General features: G+C 32.2%; 1 protein-coding gene and 1 pseudogene across 1 annotated transcript in view; one reads left to right on the top strand and one right to left on the bottom strand.

Moving 5' to 3' along the window:
- Positions 1 to 16,412, bottom strand: part of LOC133200444 (uncharacterized) — a 121,696-nt gene that overhangs the window by 92,813 nt on the left and 12,471 nt on the right. The window lies entirely within an intron of this gene.
- Positions 12,808 to 16,384, top strand: LOC133200506 (uncharacterized; annotated as a pseudogene).

Genomic DNA, 16,412 nt, shown 5'->3' with positions numbered 1-16,412 from the left:
TTGTTTTTTGTTTGTTTGTTTGTTTTTTTTGTTTTTGTTTTTGTTTTTTTTTTGTCTACAATCATAATTTTTAATCTGTTATATGCTCGCGTTAAATTTTAAGTTTTGTCAAAATAATAGATCATCAAAGTTTGTCACTGAACGTTTCCGTGTATAGTTTCTTCTTAGCTGACCGGGGACTGGTGGGGACACCTAATTAAGATTTGTTGTCTAACCAGTCGATATACTGTACACTGTTTATTTTACCCAGCTTCCCAATGTGTATAAATCTGGTCGGATGCCATGTTTAATCTGATCGGCTGTTCTTCTGAAAATTGATTTTGAAATAACAAACATTGAAGACCGACTATATTTTGATAAATTCTTACTTCTGCATTATTTCAAATAAATTCTTATTTCTACATTATTTTAAAAGAAAGAAAAAATAATGGCACTTTACCACGATTTAATTTCAAATTATTCATGATGGATTTCAATGATTGGCAATATAAACTATACCTATATATTCTTTATATCTGAAACATTTCTCTACCCAAAGAAAACTTAAGAGACTTGGAGATATTATATCTTTTTTTTCCAGAAGAAAATGACTCTAATAACAATATTTCCTGTGAAATCGGCAGCGGAACGTGGATTTCCATTCGAAAGAAAAATACATGATTTTTTTTAAAAATAATATATATTATGTGTTTATGGATAAAAAATAATTTTAAAATAAGTATTTAAACAAATTGATTTTAGGTAGCGAAAATTTGGTGAAGCTGTTCTCAGTTCCCGAGTTTATATGCATTGACAAGTATGTTAGAATCATGAATTGAATAAGAATTTGTGTAAATGATATTGAAACAACTTCCCACAACATTAGTTTAAAGACTTGATAAAGGATGCGTTAAGGTGGTTTAATTAAGTTTGGACATTAAGCCACCATAAAGCTGCAGCTTAAAGGTTGCTCAATGGTAGTTTAATGAAGTTTGGACATTAAGTACCTAGAAGCTGCAGCTTTATTGTGGCTTAATGGTGGCTTAAAGGAATTAACTTCAATAAGACACCATTAAGCCACCATTCACCGATTGCTTAAAGATGGCCTTTCGTCCTGTGACTGTGTTTGAGATTAATCGTTCAACGCGGGAAATTCGTGTATTGTACTCTGGCCGCATCGGGGGTTCCCCGAGAGTCTCACCGATCCTGGGTCCAGATGGAGTGCACCTGCAGTAAAAAGCAGTCATTGACCAGCCAATGGGGAATTTCGATTGCATCGCAAGAAATGGAGTATTATCATCAATTCAGATTAATAAAGCCAGTACATCGTTTGTTGTTCTCTCTATATATACTAGCATAGCCTTAATTAGATATTTCTCGGCTAAGGGCTATGTAACGAGCTGTGTACTGTTCCCTAAATTATTTTGCATCTGCAGTTACTAAATTATAGAATGTTCAACAATTTTTCTAATGATGTGAAGATGAAGTTGATATTAAATAATGTTTTGTTCAAGCCTACGAAAAAAGGGAACATTCGGTAAAATGTTTCAATGCCATCAATCTGAAGACACATTTAGTCTTAATTCTTAGTGGACTTTATTCTATAAATAATTCAATATTCAGCAAAATCCTTACACACACATACACACCCACCCACACCCACCCACCCTCACACACACACACACACACATTATATATATATATAGAATATAATAGAATATATATATATATATATATATATATATATATATATATATATATATATATATATATATATATATATATATATATATATATATATATATATATATATATATATATATTCTAGTATTTTGAAACATTCAATGTGTAATGTTTTAATATTTTAAGTAGAAACATCCAGAAATATGTTTCGGTATTTTAGTAAAAACATTTCGTATAATAGTTTTTTTATGGAAACATTCAGAATAATGTTTCAAAGTTTCTTGTGGAAACATTCAATATAATTTTTCAAGGTTTTTATGGAAACATTCAGTATAAAGTTTCAATTTGGGGAGGGGGGGGGGCATTCAGTATAATGTTTCAGAGTTTCTTGTGGAAACAATCAGTAAAATATTTCTGGGAACATTCAATATAATGTTTCAGAATTTTTTGTTGAGACATTCAGAATAATATTTCAAAGTTTCTTGTGGAAACATTCAGAGTAATGTTGCAAAGGATCTTGTGGAAACATTCAGTATAATATTTCAAAGTTTTTATATAAACATTCAGAATATTTATGTCAAATTTAATTACCGAACTATTTCCATTAGTCATTTTGATACACTTATTGTCAGTGTTTTGCATTTCACTTTTAGTAACTGTAGGAACGCGATAGCATTATAATCTAATACTCTCTAAAACGTATTACAATATTCTTTTCATGATTTAAATTCACCTTCTAAAAATCTTTTGTTTCTCTCTGTGTGCTTAAAGGAAATATTTTAATCATAGGTTTCTATGTTTTAAATTATACAATAAAAACTCTTGTTGAGTAGAGAAAACAAAATATTCAAATAAATTATTAAGCGAGGTAATTGTTGTCAATGGGTAATGCCAGGGATGGCAAGGGATATAACTCTGTAAAGAAGCACGTGTTTTGCGTTTTTGAGTTTACGTTGAATTTAGTACAAATTGAAAACCAAACTAGAAAAAAAAAATATTATGTAAGTTATAGAAATTAATAGCGATTCTCTGTAACCACTTAAACTTCTTTGCCACGCATGGTCACCGATTTTGATGAAACTTTGCCCATTATTACAACTTGACACCAGAAACATATATTAAATAAAATTTCGTTGCTATGTGTCTTGGTTGCCATGGTAACAGCCAGAAAAGTTGAAAAAAATTGAGATTTTCATCTACTTTGAGTCTTTATTACGCCTTAATAAAAGACTAAGAAAAACAAACAAACCATTCTCCCAAAAACATGACACCTTGTTGCCACTTATGCTATAAAGAAACTATTTAGAATTTATCTCTTAGATAGTGGTAACCATGGGTACATTTGGAATACATTTTAGATGCTGAAAAATGCTGAAAAACGCTCAATATTCACCAATGATAGATGTTACATGATCAAACTCAATCAACAACCTAAGAAAAACAAGAAAAAATATTTGACCTTATGTAATTAGGTATTGGCAATATTATTCTAGAAATAACTTTCATGGTTGCCATGGTAACACAGCGTAACCATGCAAAATCTGTTGCTATGATTGGGTTAATGCTACTATCTTGAGGAAAAACAATGAAATTCATGACTAACACATATGCATCCTTGGAACCTTGCAACACCAACAACATAAGAAAAATTGGGATTAAATGTTACTTTGCATTGTAACCATGGAAACAACGTATCAGTCGTTTAAAGTGATATTTTTTGCTCCTTTAGGAATTTACTTACCTTTTAATCAAGAAACATATTATTTGACACACCTTGAATACTACTTAACTGGTAGAACTAAAGTTGAATATCATATATTGATAAAGTTTGTTGAAAAATACAACACTGTTGCTATGGTTACCAAGAAGGGAAAATGTTCAATTTTGTTAATTTTATATCAATATTAAACCCTATGTGCCAGCTTTTTGCATCCAGTTAGAGACTGGGCGGTAGTCAAAATTCAAAGTCAGGTTAGTTGTTCATATATATCAATCATAAAAGTTTTGGGAATCTACTTACAAGGGTGCGTATTCAAGGAAACAGAATATTTTTCAGATTTTTATGCATATTTTTCGGCTAATTTCCATAGCAACGCTCTATTTAAAGAATTGAGTTTGAAGTGAGAATTAGGGTCACACCAATGCCTTTAAGAATTGATCATCAGTTATATAGAAATATGCTTTTTTTTAAAAAAGATAGGATAAGATTAAAACACTAAGAAAGTAAATTTAAAATCCTTTCGAGGTAAATAAACCATAGCAACCGTTGCCAACCTATAAAAAATATCATATTTCGTCCTTGGTATATGTTACAAGGATCTCTTGTCTATTATTTGCTTGCATTTCAACCTATAATTGTTTTTATTCTTAAGTATATGACTTCATAAAATTAAATGAACAAAATTATTACTTTTGAATACTTTGTTTCCATAGTAACGTATGTAATAGTTGATTTACCAAACATATTTATCATGCATTTAAGACATCAGGCCTTCAACTTTCAGAAACAGTCATTGCCACTTGTTTGCTTTGCTGCAAACGTTAACTGTTGGACTCTGAACATGTTGAAAAATGCCATTTTTTAAACGTTAGGACGTGTTGCTATGGTAGCCATGACACGTAGCAACCAATTTTTGCCTGATTTGAGTTTACGGTATCAAAGACTTTTATCATAGAGAGTTCGGAGAAATTCTGAGACTATGCGTGCCACAGCTCCTATATAAAAGTTCAAGTCATTACAGAGAATGGCTCTTAAATGATAAGAAGGACCTTAGACTACGTTTTTCGGATGTGAGTGTTATTATCACATTCTCACGTATTTTGTCTGCACATCAACTTAAAACAGGGTATAAACATGTTAATTGTCAATCAAGTTGTATTCCATGTATTAAGGTGTATCAACAAGCAAGTTTATTTCTAGATACTGTAAACCAACTTTTATTCGCGACGACTTTATTTCGCGATTTACCGAGGGTAAACTAGTTCGCGATTAATTTTCGCGATCAAGCCTTTTTTTGATCTGTTGTTAATAGAAAGAGAGACTTTAAGGATCGGTTCGCGGCGAAAAATATTCGCGATGACGAGGCTCTCGCGAACCTCGCGAAAATTTCTCGCACGCGAATAAAAGTTGGTTAACAGTAGTTTTAAGCCCCTGGATCGAAAGATTGTTTTTGTCCTGTCTGTCTGTTTGTCTGTCTGTTGTCAACTTTAACCTTGCCCATAACTTTTGATTGGTTGCAGCTATGACTTTCATATTTCACATGTGTATTTCTTGTGACAAGATTTTTCTTTAGGTACCACCATATTTGACCTTTTGACCTTGACCTTGGAATTTGACCCACTTTTGCAAAATTTTATGAGATTTTAACCTTGGTCATAACTTTTGAAAAGTTGGTGCTTTGGGTTTCAAACTTCACATGTGTATTCTTTGTGACAAGGCCTTTCTTCGGATACCAACAACTTTGACCCTTTGACCTTGACCTACGAGTTTGACCTACTTTTGAAAACTTAACCTTGGCCATAACTTTTGAATGGTTGAAGCTAGGGCTTTTATACTTGACATATGTAATCCTTGTGACATCACCTTCCTTTGGATACCAACCACTTTGACCCTTTGACCTTGACATAGGAGTTTGGCCTACGTTTGAAAAACTTTAACCTTCGCCATAATTTTTGAATGCTTGGTTCTAGGGCTTTCATACTTCACATATGTAATCCTTGTGACAAGACCTTCCTTTGGATACCAACAACTTTGACTTTGACCTTGACGTTTTACTTACTTTTAAAAAAGTTTAACCTTCGCCATTACTTTTGAACAGTTGCGCTAGGGCTTTCAAATTTCACAGGTATATTCCCCGAGACAAGACCTTTCTTGGGATACCAAATTTTTTTTTATCTTTTGGCCTGGATTTTGACTTGCATTTGAGAAACTTTAATCTTCGCCATAAGCTGCCATACGGGTGCATCAGTGTTTCACAAACACATCTTGTTTAACCTGAAGATATCTCTTTCTAATATTCGATTGCACTTCACTCGACGTGTTACCGTTGACCGTTTGCTTACTGACAACAAAGCAAATTTCTGCCTGCTTTATGTGTAATAATCGCTTTTAAAAATTGCACGTGTGGATTTTCATAACTTACATAATCGATAACTTAGTAAATCATTATAATGACATTAATACATTTCGAGGAATTTTGTATTTGTATAACATTTATAAGAAAATTATACAAGTCTTGTGTACTACAGGCTTATACTAGCATTTAATATTTAATTGGCCAGCTCAAAATATTGCAAACCATGAAATCCTAGCATGCATTATACTCTTGGTGCATGATCGTCTGGGAAATATAAGGATTAAATCCTTCCCCGATGGCTTACCCGAAGGGGATATGAATTTTATTGGCTGGATAAATGTTCATATTTCCCTCATGATCATAAAATGAATCGTTTGCTGTATTAAACCGAAAAAAGCCAAGCCTTTGAAAATAATCACATACATTCAATTTTGGTACCACTTTCAAATTCACTTTCAATTTTGAAAATGTTAATTTTGTCTTCCATATGTTCCATATTGGACCAATCAGATAACGCGTTGCATAGAACAGTTATAATGAGGTATAATAAATTCTTTTAAATGACAGTACATCTTAAAACAGGTTAGTGTTTTGACTGCTGTATAACAGATCAGTGTTTAAGAGACCATGTCAGTAAGCATTGAGCTCTCTATGGAAGTCAAAAATACGATTTTTTTTTTGAAATAGTGTCTATGGATTATTTCTGTCACAAATAACAAGAAAAATACAAAATAAATGATTTCAACCATAACCACTGAGTCGTGTCCAAGGACAAACATTTCCTTAGCTACCAGAACAACGTTTTACATTCAAAACGGACAAATACTGATATAATTAAAGTGTATTTTCAAGCAAATGTTCTCAAAAGATGGTTTTAAATTACCTATGTTTTAAAGATGACTAAATTGATAGTTCTACTTTGCCTGATTAAATTGGATTAAGTTCTTCTGTTATGTTGCTATGGCAATGAGAAAAAGCAGCAATTTTAGCATTGAAAAAATAGCTGAATTTAAGACATTTTTAAAAGGCGTTTGACAAAAACCCGTACAACTGCTTATAAACTCTATAATGAAAATTTGTAACTGTTTGAGTATACAAAAAAAAAAAAAAAAAAAAAAAAATAAATAAAAAATAAAATTGGGTAGATTTTCTAAAAATTGTTGCCATGGAGATTCAAAAATATGCAAATTTGGGCATTTTTAGATGATTTCCTGTTAACAATTCAGATTACTAGAAGTAATTTGTCCTTTAAAAAACAAGATATCCTTATTCCACGTGGGTGCAGTTGTAGCAGGAAATGAGTCATCCACTACTAGGATCTTCTCCTAACTTTGAGCTTTGACCCCAAGGTCAAATTATTTTGTATTATACATCCTATGTCTAATATGTTCTTATCTAAATATTTTGAACCTTGCTCCAAATATTTCATACATTGATGCACAGTGTATACTGTTAGACAATTCAAGAAGATAAATTCATGCTCTACTGTTGACCTTGATCCCAATGGCAAGGTCAGTTAATTAATTGAGGACAGAGTTAAAGATATACACGCTATATAAACGCGATTTTTTATGTGAAACAAAATGATTAAATGATTTGAGAAACATGATGTGTAATAAGAAATTATTACTTTCCACAAAGTTTTACTAAATAAGTCGTTATTATTACAAAACAATTAAGCAAGATCTGCAATTATGAATTTAGTCAATTCATGAATATTGATGAAGGAAGCGCGTTAACAGTATATAGACACGCATGTCCACGGGAAATCATAGACAACGAGGTACGTTGCATTTTGACCACGAATTTGAATAAAAGTTAATATATGTCATTACAGAGTAGATGGTTAATATTGGTATTTTTCAAAGATAAGTATCTTTAAGCATAAAACGTATGTCATCCATGTCAAAAGTTATTTTGTATACCAAACGGCCTACCTCGTTTTCTTGACGATACCTTTGTTTATCAATCGAAAAGTAGCGACGGTGTCGCATGATGCATGAATTTAAATCGAGGTATTACTGTCCTAGTAGGATAATAAATAATTATAATTTGAGATCTTTATAATGCGTTCATTTCCAAATATTTACATTTCCAATGTCTTTGTCCGAGATAAAATTACAAATTGTAAAAATACTTTATTTCTACATAAATCTACTGGTTCATCGATAGGCGCGGTTAAAAAAAAATCACGTGCGGGGCGGGACAAATAGAGACAGAAGCGGGGCTATTAGCACGAGAATTTCCAGAATCAGGAGCATGTAAATATAAGGAATATCTGTAAGATTTTTTTTGATTCATGACGATGATCAATCGATTGGTTTGCGTGATCATTTTATGCATAAACGCCTTCGGCGTTTATGCAAATTATCACGGAAGCCACTCGATTGATCACATCATGAATCAAAAAAAATCAGACAGTTATTCCTTAATTGTGTAATTTACAATATTTTCGTAACTTTATTTGGTAAACAAAATGAATAAATTTCCAACTTTATTTTTAACTGACGCAAGTTATAGCGTGTATATCTTTAAAAATTTTATCTGTTATGACCTGTTCTTTAAATACATGTATTTGAAACATTTGCAAATTAAAGTGATGCATCATGAATTCATGAACAATCTTAAGTCAACACTAAATAATTATGCTTCAACATCAATAATGATTAAAATGGCCTTGATGTTCCCTAAGATTTTTCTCTTAGACCCTGGGACGATAATCAGTACGCAATAAAATTTGCACTACCCGAGAATTCCTTGCATTATATGACAAATCCTAGCTCCGCTGTTTTTATTTGTTGCCTATATACTTTGATTTCCTGTTGTGGTTTCACCCTAAACCTAATGGCCATTATTTGATATACCAGGAAGCTTTCATATCATCTTTTTCTTAAGATTTATGCAAATGCAAATGACCCCACCCTATTTTTGGCTTTCTCTGATTATCTCCTCTTGGGAAGGAGCTCGGCCTTTATTTGAAAAAAAAAAAAAGACTTGAAATATGCCCCTTTACTGAAGGATATTCGGTGTTAAGCATGGTCCAATGGTATTTTCAGTAAATTTAAAGATGAAAATGCAGAGGTGTTTAAGATGATGAAAACAACAACACAATTTCTGTTAACAAAAAAGCCCATTAAGTACAGCTATGGTTAATGTCCATTTAAAAAATTCCCCTTCAATAGTTCCATGAATACACCACTGAAAGCACTTACAGGAGAAATCCAATGAAAAATCTATTTTATTTTCCCCCTTTGCTTATATCATTCAACCTCTTAATTCACATCAAATTGAACTAAAGTCAACGTTTATTGCGACTTAAAATGATTCAACAAAAATAAATTTGACCACATTGAGTAAAAACATCCAGAAGAGTTCAGCCTACCCCCCCCCCTTTTTTTAAATATAAAAATTAAATGACCAAAAATTTAATTTGCCCCGTTTGTAAATCTTCAATTTTCTTTTAAAGGAGGAGGTTTCTTTAAAGTACATGAATAATGCTTAACTTTTGACATTTACTGCTGAAGAAAAAAAAAATAGAATGTTCTTCCAAGTCCCGAGTCTTAACTTGGAAAATCTTAAGAACCAAAAATAAATTTTAGTGGCTACTTATTCTTGCAAGTCCCATGTCTTAATAGCTCAACCAAAAAACAAAAAGAATTTTCATATTTTTTTTAAAAGTCATTATATTAGATCATTTAATATTCAGTTTATACACACACAATACAAAGAGTCCAAGCAAGTCCGAGTTTTGCATGTGATTTGGGCACATACATGTATTAACTGTCTATATCATCCAAAAATACATGACACATGCAATCCTTCATTCCTTCAGATCCACTTCTGGGAATTATTTGGTTTTTATACAGATGTGTAGCATCTGATTTGGAACATGGTAAAACAAGATTAACCTTTACATGTAATAATGGTTGCGAACAAGATATATTTCCTCCAGTGGCTTCTTTAAAGAAACAGAGTTTCATCTTCAACTATTTATAGCTGTAAAAATAACAAAAGTTTATGTATTACTACTGAATAAGTGATACATGGTAGATTAACACACATGTACATCTATCTTCTGTAAAGGTTGCATTACATATGCCTGTAATTTCCACCATGCTAGTCGTCATGCAATGTTAATAATTAGCATGAACCAGTAAGACAAGGGAACAATTCAGATAAACAAGCTGCAAAATATATAGGAGTTCTGTATTCTGGAGTGGGGTGGGGTCAATTCTCATAGACAAACATCAATTCCTCCTGGGTTCATATGTATGACTCTTTTAACCAAATAATGATGTCTGGTTTCCTGAAGATGGAGGGGTGATAAGATAATTTTATTGATTACTTTGTTATATACATTTTATAAATTTTGAAATTGTACACAATAATTTATATGTATTTTTAATTCATTTATTTTATTTACGCGTTTACATGATTATATTAACACTCAGACATATATATCTATAAACTACCTACACATTTTTATTCTTACTTGCTTTCATATAGATTCTACAGATTCCATATTTTTTTGTAGAATAACTTTTCATTGTGTCTAGTTATATTACATCCAAAACTTAAAGGTAAAAAAAAAAAAAAAAATGATGTTTTTTTCCCCAACATTAAATTAGTATTAGTACCATTCCCAATCCATTTGGTAATTGGTAGGGAAAAAAAAACTAATTTGATATGTTTGTTGCATTTATTTCATTGAAGATGCAGAAGAAAAACTAAGATTTGAACATAGTTTTAGTTTTAATGTGAAATAATATAAACTCTGATTTATAAAAGAGGATGGGGATGAGTTAGAATGACTTTTGTGCGGTTAGGGACATTAGTCTTACCTGCACTGCAGCAATGTGACCTCATGACCTCTTTAATTACACAAATGTCATAGATATATCTCTAATTATTTTAGATTTCATTACAGCATTTATCTATCTTTAATTGCATTAAGAGTAATCTAACAACTGCAGAATTAAACATTAGTGGTCATATAACAGATTGCTCACAAGCTGTAGGTACTTTGCATCACTCAGTGTTTGTATCATATCATGGGAAAGAGAAATGAATCTGTGAAAACCTTCCTAATCTTTAATTTTGCTTTAAAAAAATAAACTTATCAAAAGTTTACTCAAAAATATACATGAAAAATACATGTTTAACTTACCGCTATTTGTTTTTGTCCAACTACTCCCAGATTGGAAGTTTTCCTTTTTCTCCCGCAGTCCTCCATTGTTGTCTGTTTAATTCCTTCCTACCACTTTTGCTAGAGATCTCTTGAAAGGGAGGTAATCCAATCGTTTTTCAACAGAGTTTCATTCAGATATTTTTTTTTAAAGTCTTTACTGTCTACCCAATTTTATTTATTTATTCTATTAAACAGAGTATTCTCCTTCTACATGCAGATATCTGTAGAATTTTCTAAAGTTGTCCTGATTTTGCAAACAACATATCTCTTATTGCGATATAATCCTATAGGTAAATTCTAATAAAAATTAATCACAAAATAATTTTTTCTTATAAAACAGAAAAATGTATTTTAAAGCACTTTATGACCCACATTATAATATTATACATAGAGTTTGGATGTAAAATACATGGATTATAACAGGATATGGCAGTCCAAATATTTCTGTAATAAAATATAGCAAATGCCCTCATTGCCATGTAAACAAGAGGTGATATGCCTGGATAGATATATTTTTTGAAAGACTATTCATGTGCATCATGTTCACAAAATTTGAGCTGGAAATAATTTTTTCCTCTTTCCATGTTTATATATGTAGCACGAAGCTCAATGCTTACTGACAGGGCCTCTTAACTGCTGTACAACAGGCTAGTGTTTACTATAAAATAGGTCAATGTTTAAGTAACTGCTGTATAATGACTAGGATTTTGTAGTTCAAAAAGATCCTTATCCTCTTAGGGTAGTGCAGGCCAGTGTTTAACTGCTGGATCAGGTTAGGTTTCTTACCATAAGGATAACAGATACATGTAACTAGCTGTGTGCTGTCTCACCATATAAACTTTCTAACATGCCCATCACCTCTTGTTTGTATTTGTAATTTTTTTTTGTACAGCTGTGATTATTTTATATTTACTTCATTCATTTTTTCTCCATTTTTTTTCACATTATTTTCTTCTCATACTACCAAAAACCTCCCCTTCGATGGCGTTGGATATGATCAGATGATCATAACTTTGGTCCTATTGTTCAGCATCTTTTTGCTTTTATAAGCTTTTGAACAATTTGTTCGAAGTTTGTGATTGAAGTAATCAGTATTATTGTTATTTGTGAAAATATTGTTTTGGGGGAAAAGCAGGATAAATGTGATGAAATGTTATGTAACTAGATGACAAATGTTTGATGTTTGCTGCCCCCCCCCCCTCCCCCTTTGTTTGTGATTCCAATATTTCGTCATTTGTTATTTGAAATAAATGACCTATTTTATTCTCAGACAATTGTCCTGTTGTATATGTGAGTCTAGGGAAGAAACAAGCTTCGGTGAGCTGTTTGAAAAGAAAACAGTATGAGACATAAAATACATATTATGAAGATAAAACCATTTATGTCGAAACTGTTTTCCATTTTATTCCTTACCTTTAAATCTCCCCCGATCGTGAAACCTTGTATTGAACCCCTTTTCACTGAGAGAATCATCTGTACGTCGGCCAATAAAATCTCACTTTATCATGCATCCTTAATCTATTTATATACATATAGTTATTATATTCTTATATATATATATATATATATATATATATATATATATATATATATATATATATATATATATATATATATATATATATATATATATATATATATCGTCGCCTGAGAACCATACTGTTCTATAACCAAATTTTTGATTTTGAGAAAAATGACCTCAAAGTTCGTAACCCTAAGTTTTTTAACTTATAAATCCTAGAAAACCAAACCATTGAAAATGATTCTGTTGAGAAGGTAATCCTTTAAAATTTACACTCGAATTGGTTGCATGTATTCGAGATAATAGGGACTGTAAGCTCGTAAGCGAGAGCGCGCGAGATTTGAACACTTCCGGTGACAAACAAAAATGGTGATATGTTTTGCATTCGCATGCAACCACCGGAGTGGGGCTAACAGCTGCAAGTTTTATCGCTTTCCCACAGACGGAAAGAAACGATTGTTGTGGGGGGAAACTATGCAGGTGAGAAAAATACAGTAGTTTTGTTTATTACAGCATTAATCACGAGATGCGTGAGTGTTAAACATGGTCGAGATATTTCGGCCTGCTACAGTGGATAGGGAAAAGGCTCAGAAAACGTAGAGATATTGACCAAATTTGTAAGTACTTGTGACGATATGTCACGATGCTGCATTGTCAGATATTTATTTATACTTGCTAAAAAGTTAAATCTCATCGTAATCAATATAGCAGAAGAATAATGAAGAGAATTCTGTAAAAAACTTTGCAGTTTGCAGAAGTGGATAAATGTATTATAATCCTTCAGCGCTGATTTCTGCTGCCCTCTGTAGTTTTATATAATTTGCAGAAGAGTACAACATACAATCTAGGCTTGAATACTTTATCTATTGTACTTGCAGCAGAAGCGCAATTTTGTTTATCAGCTGTTTTTATAACCTTTTATATCATGTTATTACTACCAAGTACTGCTGCCCTTTGGTGATGTTATGCACAGGGTTATCTTGTATTTGCAAGTTTATAACATTTGAAAAGTGGAAAAAATATTACTAGTCATTTGGGCTATGATTTGATAATTAATAACATGCCACTAAATTGTCATATGTACATGTATTGCTTTTTAATTCTCCTTCACTCAATCCTTGTATAAAATATTTATAGACGAGCTGATCGCCAACCAGGAGATCAGAATGATCGTATCTGCTCCTGCCATTTTAAGGATGGTGTGAAGGAGGGGGATCCTGCATATTTTGCATGGAATGAATTAAAGGCCATGGATTTCTCTGATCCTGAATGTACAAAAAGGTGAAATTATTTTTCAAAATATGACATCTTTGTTTTGGATGGTGGCCGTGGGTGGGATTTAATTGAGAATATTTTACTAAAAATCTTAAATAGGGTATCAACAGAGTAGCTTACAAGTTACAACTGAATGAAAAATAATCCAAGTTTAATTATTTTACAAAGGAGGAAAAAAATCAGAAGTGAGGAGTCTCTATCATCTTCACAGATGGACCAGCTGCAGATTACACATGTGACAGAATGTCAAGATCAAGAGAAGGTAAAGCTCCTTTAAAACACCATTGATGACAAATGGCCAACATAAAAACATTTTCAATAATTTTTAATAATATAATAGTTTTCTTAACTGTAGATTGAATTACTCATGATTCACAGTATACAGTGCAGGAAACTAATTTTGTTACATAAACCAGCATCAGCATAAGCATTAGTAGCATCAGGATCGAGCTAGCATCAGGATCAGCATTTAAAAAACAGCATTACCAGGATCAGCATCAGCAAGCATAGGATAAAACCAGCATTGACCTACATAAAACCAACATTATCCTACTAGCATCAGAAAATCAATGAACTTTAATTCAGTAAAAAATTAAAAAAGAAAGAAAGAAGATTGGTTAAAGTATTCACATTATTGATACATAGTGAGATATTATGATAAAATAATTGTAAAAGGCACTTTTATTGCTTTAAACGGCAATGCTGAAATTCATTATCTACTTCCGGTAGCATGATGATGCTTCCGGTAGCATTGACCTAATTATAAAACAGCATCAGGATAAGGATTACTAGCATTAAATCAGCAAGCAAAGGAAGCATTCAAATCAGCAAGCAAAGGAAGCATTCAAATCAGCATCGATGCTGTAACAAAATTAGTTTCCTGCACTGTATTTCAAATTATATTTTTTCAGTTGATATCAGAGCACAACTACTCAGCATCCTGCACATTTAACTGTACTCAAGAAATGCAGCGTCTCTCAACAGAAATAGAACACCTGGAAAAGGAATTACATGCGTTAAGATTAGAGTCTAGTAAAAGGAAGCCAATGTCAATTCACGATATTAAGGACAGTGAAGAGAAGGTACATGAAGTAAATCCAATTATGGTTTCCTATTTCCTAACAACTTCAGTAAAACTTGTTGCGAAGTGCCATTGAGGGATGAACAACTTTGATTGATTGTAAATATATTTTGTTATTACCGTTGAGTTCATAATATACATAATTTAAAATGATAGGAAAGAAAAATCATTTCACTGTGAGGGTGAATAACTTCAAAAGCATATTTTGCTGTAACCTTGTTTTACTGTATGATAACAGTTATCAGAACTCTTAATTTAGGTTCACAATTTTTAAGTTTGCTTGATAGTTGAAGGCATTTTACCTGTAATTAAGATTGTGTGGTCATTCTACAATAATCATTTTTTCCACTAGGGATCATTTCAATCTCTCTGTCTCATATTACCAGTTTTAAATGAAATCAATGCATAATGTGGATGGTAGTAAACCTGACTGAGACTGATATTGTTATTACTTGAAACTAATTTATCTGCAATCTTTAAAGTTCTTAGATTTATTTTAATCAGTAAAATATATTTATTTTCAGATGCTTTTATATACATCCCTACAGTATGACATATTCGAAATCTTAGTCAGATTGTTACAACGGTTTGAACTTGATTACTATAATGGCTGGACTCCTTCAATGGAAATAGAGGACCAACTACTTATTGTACTGATGAAGTTAAAACTCAATCTTCGGGACATTGACTTGGCCCATAGATTCCGTGTCAGTCGACCAACAATTTCGAACATCTTCCATACCCTTGTTCATGCACTACACGAGATGCTGTCTGATGGCGTAGTCAATGAATGTTTTCCAAGTCAACTTAAATGCAAAGGTTTGTTTTAACATTTATTATAATGACTTCCAAAAATTTAATGCATTTAAAATTCTTGTATACTTGGAAGTTTTACTGTAACACATTTTTTTTTGCACAATTACAAATCATTGGGTTAATTTTTTTCCAACTTTTTTTCAGGGTCTATGCCAAAATCTTTTGAGGATTTCTCCTCAGCTAGAGCTTCCATGGATGCAATTGAAACTACCCAGGACATCCCAACACATATGGACAGTCAGGCCATGGCCTACAGTACCTACAAAAGTCGACATACTGTTAAAGCAGTGACTTGCATGGCTCCAAACGGTGCACTTACATTTTGCTCTAAGCTGTATCCAGGTTCTACTTCTGATGTAGCTATTGTACGTCACAGCCAAGTCCTACAAAAGTTTAAAGCTGGAGACCTTATTTTGGCCGACAAAGGTTTCACCATTCATGATCAGTTGCCCCAAGGTGTCTGTTTAAATATACCAGCTTTTTTATCGACACGAGGCCAGTTTACCAAGCAAGAAGCAGCACTGTGTTACAAGATTGCTAAAGCACGCATTCATGTGGAAAGAGCCAACGAGAGGATAAAGAACTATGAGATTCTTCGTCACATCCCATCTACTTACAGACCAATCTCAACAAAAATATTTCAACTCTGTTCTTGTCTTGTAAACTTGCAAGCTCCACTTTTGAAAGAAATTGCTTATAGAATTACATATTATAAATCTGCATTGGTGTTTGACAGTCTGTTACATTATACATCACTACAGTAAAAATGTTCATACCAAAGTGCCAGGGATA

Source organism: Saccostrea echinata, unplaced genomic scaffold, assembly GCF_033153115.1.
Source record: "Saccostrea echinata isolate AGI-Se365-2 ecotype Australia unplaced genomic scaffold, CSIRO_AGI_Sech_v1 ptg000040l, whole genome shotgun sequence".
Lineage (NCBI taxonomy): Eukaryota > Metazoa > Mollusca > Bivalvia > Ostreida > Ostreidae > Saccostrea > Saccostrea echinata.
This window is presented reverse-complemented; position numbering and strand designations above follow the sequence as displayed.